The sequence below is a fragment of the Ovis aries genome, chromosome 1 (genome assembly GCF_016772045.2).
Source record: "Ovis aries strain OAR_USU_Benz2616 breed Rambouillet chromosome 1, ARS-UI_Ramb_v3.0, whole genome shotgun sequence".
In the NCBI taxonomy this organism is placed as follows: domain Eukaryota; kingdom Metazoa; phylum Chordata; class Mammalia; order Artiodactyla; family Bovidae; genus Ovis; species Ovis aries.
Genome location: NC_056054.1, coordinates 203195710 through 203201709, shown reverse-complemented (window position 1 = coordinate 203201709; position 6000 = coordinate 203195710). Strand labels below are relative to the sequence as shown.

Below are 6000 nucleotides of genomic sequence, written 5' to 3'. Positions count from 1 at the left end.
CTATGGAAATAATTTTGAAATGTGGACAAATGTTTCCTTATAAGGATATTCAATGAAATGTTCATGTTAACAGTGAAAAATAAGAAAGCCCCCCCAAGTGTCCAAAAATAATAGCAGCAACTATATTATCCATAATTATGTAGCCATTACAAATATTTATGAACAATTTGAATAACAGGATATAGTGTTCAAGATAGAACATTGAGAAATATGGCCATTGGCAGCAACATGGATGGACCTAGAGATTATTGTACTAAGCAAAGTAAGTCAGAGAGAGGAAATACAGACACCATATGATATCACTTATATGAGGAATCTAAAGTGACACAAATGAACCTATCTATGAAACAGAAATAAACTCACAGACATAGAGAAGAGACTTGTGATTACCAAGGGGGAGCGAGGGTAGAGAAGGGATGGACTAGGAGTTTGAGGTTAGCAGACTACAAGATGGAGGTCTTACTATATAGCACAGGAAGCAGTATTCAATATCTTGTGATAAACCTTAATGGAAAAAAATATGAAAAAGAATATATATATATACACACACGTGTAAAACTGAATCACTTTGCTGTACGGAAGAAATGAACACAACATTGTAAATCAACTATACTACAGTAAAATTTAAAAAACAACAAATGAACAAACAAAAAGATATAACATGGAAGAAATAAAAAGCAGGATACAATACTGTATTTTATACATAGTTTTATTGTAAAAAAACTGTAAATATGCAAAGTAAAAGACCCAATGAAAATAAGCCAAAACAACAAATGCTTTTTCCACCTGAAATGTAAGCAATTTATGCTTTACGTTTTTATAGTTCCCGATTTTTTTCAAGTTTTGAATAATCAGTATACAATTGTTTTGTTTTTATAATTACTGTCAACAGTCCTGTAAAGGATAGCATGTCAGCTTGGACCATGCTCAAACAGTCCTTATTATGAGTTGGAATTGCTTCCCTATAATATCTATTCACAGGTCCCAGATTTACTTTCTAGAGTTACACAGAGTAAGTCCACAACTGCTGCAGGGATATTTCAAAAGGGTCAGTTAGCAACCTTCCCCACCTCCCACCTCCATAACCCAGCTCTCCACCCCCACTTCTGTCAATTTCTTCTCTGCCCAACACTTCAAACTGTTCTCTGTCAGACAGGGTTTCTGATCTCACTAGCCTGCTTACCTTGCTCCAGACAGGCTCCTATTTAATAGGTTTCCTCTAAAAATGTGATAGTCAGAACCTGAAAGCAGGTCTCCAGAGTTCTAAAGCACAGTTGCAATTATGCTACTCCTCTGCTTAAGAACTTCCAAAAGCTCTTACCAGAAGAGCAGATTCCCCCCACCCCCCCCCCCCCCCCCGGCTTGGCATTAATGCCCTCCTGGATCTGGTTCCAGCCTTTTCTACCTCTAACGCACTGTATATCTGTGCTTTGAAACTATGGGTTGCTATGTATTAGTGTCATGAAATCAATTTATTGACCAGAATAATAAAAAAGAGTAGGACAGAAATACCAAGTTGCATTGCACATACTAAAGGCAATTAATATCACAGGAAGCACACACACACATACCCAGTCAATAGGTCATAACTGAAGTCTATTTCTTACTGTGAGTGATGATCAAAAAAATTTGAAAGCCACTGCCCATGCCAGAGCCACCTTGGGTCAGCAGCTTGTCTCTAAAATAGCTTTGTACTGCTTTGATCCCACTGTTCCCTCAGCCAGGAATTCTCTCTGCTGTCTACTGAAATCCAGGGCCCTAATAAGATGGCGCATCCTCCCTGAAGTGTTCCCCATTTTCCCTCAGATTTAATCCTGAAATGATGGTCTCGTTTCTTCAGTTCAGTCCCTCAGTTGTGTTTGACTCTTTTGAGACCCCATGGACTGCAGCACACCAGGCTTCCCTGTCCATCACCACCTCCCAGAGCTTGCTCAAACTCATGTCCATCGAGTCAGTGATGCCATCCAACTATCTTGTCCACTGTCATCCCCTTCTCTTGCCCTCAGTCTTTCCCAGCATCAGGGTCTTTTCAAATGAGTCAGCTCTTCACATCAGGTATCCAAACTATTGGAGTTTCAGCTTCAGCATCAGTCCTTCCAATGAATATTCAGGACTGATTTCCTTTAGGACTGACTGGTTGCATCTCCTTGTAGTCCAAGGGACTCTCAAGAGTCTTCTCCAACACCACAGTTCAAAAGCATCAGTTCTTCGGCACTCAGCTTTCTTTATAGTCCAATTCTCACATCCATACATGACTACTGGAAAAAACCATAGCTTTGACTAGATGGACATTTGTTGGCAAAGTAACGTCTCTGCTTTTTTATATGCTGTCTAGGTTGGTCATAGCTTTTCTTCCAAGGAGCATCTTTTAATTTCATGGCTGCAGTTACGATCTGCAGTGATTTTGGAGTCCCCCCCCCAATAAAGTCTGTCACTCTTTCCATTGTTTCCCTTCTATTTACGATGAAGTGATGGGACCAGATGCCATGATCTTAGTTTTTTGAATGTTGAGCTTTAAGCCAAATTTTCACTCTCCTCTTTAACTTTCATCAAGAGACTCTTTTTCTTCGCTTTCTGCCATAAGGGTGGTGTTATCTGCATATCTGAGGTTATTGATATTTCTCCCAGCAATCTTGATTCCAGCTTGTGCTTCATCCAGCCTGGCATTTTGCATGATATACTCTGCATATAAGTTAAATAAGCAGGGTGACAATACATAACCTTGACGTACTCCTTTCCTTATTTGGAACCAGTCTATTGTTTCATGTCCAGCTCTAACTGTTGCTTCTTGACCTGCATACAGATTTCTCAAGAGGCAGGTAAGGTGGTCTTGTATTCCCATCTCTTGAAGAATTTTCCAAAGTTTGTTGTGATCCACACAGCCAAAGGCTTGTTTCTTACAGCACTCAAAATGGCTTGCCTTGTACTGTAACTTTGTACACTGAGTTCTTAAGAGTACCTGGAGGGCGGGATGGTGTCTTACCCACCTTTGAGTCCTTCAAAGACCCAGAAGCATAGTGAACCTGGTCGATGCTCAATAAGTGTCTTCCCAACTGAATATTTTCTATATCTCCTCCCAGGAACATTTTTTGGTATTTTCCCTCCTATTTTCTTGACCGTAGGCCCCGACAGGCATAAGATCCTGGGGTTCCTGTTATCTACAGTGATGGCTCTAAAAATCAGTCTGTCCTGAAAGTGTTTATCTTTCTTGAGAAGTAATACAAGAAATAAATATATGCTTTTATTCATTTTAAAGATATTTCCTTTATTTGAGAGCTTATCTCTCCTATACTTTTGGTGTTAAGATGTATTTTTATGGAGCAATGTTGATGATAAACTAGAAAATAATAGTTGACTTTTAGTGTGTGTGTGCTAATTATCTTTACTTGGCAAAATAAAAAAAACTAGTAATTCTATGCTCGTCTTTAAAAAGATTAAAATTTGTTGGTTGCAAACTCTGAAAGCCTGGGAATCAATTACCCTTTCTGGGCTGGCTGAAGATAGGTTCACTTTCTTAAATGCTAGATAAATTCACTAAATAGGCCTGGAGGAGGGTTTCTCTTCTCATCTCGAGGACTATTATTTATTGATCTGCGCTCCTCCTGTTTCCTCTCTCTAGTTCCTAAATATGTTAAACTGAAGTGAAGTCCCTAAGTCGTGTCCGACTCTTTGCGACCGCATGGACTATAACCTACCAGGCCCCTCTGTACATGGGATTTTCCAGGCAAGAACACTGGAGTGGGTTGCCATTTTCTTCTACTGCTAAGTCACTTCAGTCGTGTCCGACTCTGTGCGACCCCATAGTCGGCAGCCCACCAGGCTCCCCTGTCCCTGGGATTCTCCAGGTAAGAACACTGGAGTGGGTTGCCATTTCCTTCTCCAATGCATGAAAGTGAAAAGTGAAAGTGAAGTCGTTCAGCGACCCCACGGACTGCAGCCTACCAGGCTCCTCCGTCCACGGGATTTTCCAGGCAAGAGTACTGCAGTGGGATGCCATTGCCTTCTCCGCCATTTCCTTCTAATTACCCCTTAAATTCCTGACCTAAATGTATCTCTGGCCCTTTAAATGGGGGCGTGGCGTAGCGTGGCGGACAGCCCAGGAGAGACCCGGGAGAGATAAAGAAAGCGGAAGCGTGGCCAACGGGTATATACTGCGCGTGCGTGAGGCTAGAGCAGGGGGCGGGGTTACGTGGTCCGTGGGTTGCGGGGGTGGTCCTAGGCTGGCGCGGCAGAGAGCTCAGGTAAGGAATCTCCGGAGAGCGGCCCAACAGGGTGAGGACGCCGGTCGGGGGCTGTACGCGGGGCGGCAAGAGAACGCGGGCCAGGTCCCCGAGCCTTGCCCCTTTCCGACAGCGGCGCGGCTTCAGACAGGCTAACTGGACCAAGGCCCACCGACCGGGCGGGGTTTTTCTGGGGCAGAGGGGAGTACCCTGTGTTTGGCCTGGAAATGGGTTAGTTTCAACTTGTTGGTTTCATGGAATGAGAGGCTCAGGTGCAGAGGCACTTGCTTACCCAGATTGTGAGTCTTGGAGGCCGGCAGTCACTCCCCCAGAAGGAACAGGTGTGTAACCTGCCTTTGGGGCCTAGGGCACAGGTGTAGTCTCTTCCATCCCTCTAGGCCATCCCCGAGGCTTAGGCGGGGTGTCCACCTCTTAGGATTTGTGCACACCCTGTGAGGTTCGGTCCATTTCTCTCTGGTTGCGAAGTGTGCCCTAGAGTGAGGGCAGCAGGAGACAACGTGGGTCTCTAATGTTCGAGGCCGTTCCTGTGTCCTGGTTAGTTCTCCAAGTGTGGTACTCGGGGGGAGTGGTGGTGGCCAGGAAGGGCAGGGTTGCCTAAAATGTTTGGATGTGTTTCGAAGGAGAGAAGGTGGATCCATGCCACTGGTTTTCAGTAACTGCTGGGGACCCTTCTCCAAACAGGCATGCCTCCTTCATACCCTGCTAATATTAGATTGATACTAGAATGGTCAGGAAGGCTGTGTCCACTGCCACACTCCCAGCACCCCAAAGAACAAACCAAACGTGGTTCTTAACTTGTGGTGCCAGCTTTACTCCAGATGTCATCTATTAGGAGATCAGTTACGAGTCAGGGTTTCAGGTATCTGATGTAAGTAGGGATGGAGACTCTACATGTGTTTGTGTAAGATATGGGTTTACTCATGGTTAAACTTAAGAGTAGATATTGAAATCTCTGGTAATAGCTGGTGTATTCCATAGAATGCAGAATAAAGATAAACGAGAAAAAATTCTGGTTGATCTTTTGGGTTTCTTATCTCAAAGAGACATAGGTGAAAAATTTTTTCCAGGGGTCAAGGGAATAGTATGTTGCTTATCCTTTATACATTTCCTTTGTACCTGGACCAGTATCAGCAGATGGATGTTTTCTGTCTTCCAGAATACTGGGACATCTTGGTGACTTTTCAGCTCTTTCCCACCCTTTTATAGATATTTCAACCACTGTGATATCAAATGTAGTTATGTATGTTAATGAAAAGTAAGGCCTGTTGAACTTAAGTGTATTTAACTTTTGATATGTTTGTAGTTTTCACAAGAGTTTAGATATCATCTTAACCTACAGCTTCAGGTGTCATTTGTACATATTTGTAAGAACAAACTGTTCTATTCTTAAATGGATCTTAATGTATGAATTATCTTCATTCTGTGTAACAGCTTTTCTGTTACTTCATCCAACCTTAAGCACCGCAGAGAGAAGAGAAAACTCCTACCTCTAATATTTATAAATTTCAGGAAAGGACACTGGTTGGCCAGATTGGATATAAGAGTGTCATGTACTTATGCTGTTGGCTAAGAAGATAGGGTATTTGATTGGAAGAACTACCAAAATTACATGGTTGAAACCTCTGTTTCTGAAGTCCATGAGTAAAGTGAAATGAGTACCCTCAAGTGTGATGCCCAGTTAGCTACAAATAACATCATCCTTGATTAAAACTACCTTCACATGGATCAGAGTATAAATTTTCAAGTCCTGTGCTCTATG

The 6000-nt window shown here is 42.7% G+C and overlaps 1 protein-coding gene across 14 annotated transcripts in view; it reads left to right on the top strand.

Annotated features, from left to right (window-relative positions):
• The first annotated feature begins 4174 nt into the window (after positions 1-4174).
• VPS8 (VPS8 subunit of CORVET complex) overlaps positions 4175-6000 on the top strand; it is a 299937-nt gene continuing 298111 nt past the window's right edge. For 10 of the 14 annotated variants that reach the window (XR_009601662.1, XR_009601661.1, XM_060419760.1 and 7 more), the window contains exon 1: positions 4175-4241. The gene's annotated coding sequence lies outside the window, so the exon portion shown is untranslated. Of the gene's footprint in view, positions 4273-6000 lie in introns of all 14 variants that reach the window. The other 4 variants (XM_060419742.1, XM_060419762.1, XM_060419740.1 and 1 more) reach the window with 1 other exon arrangement.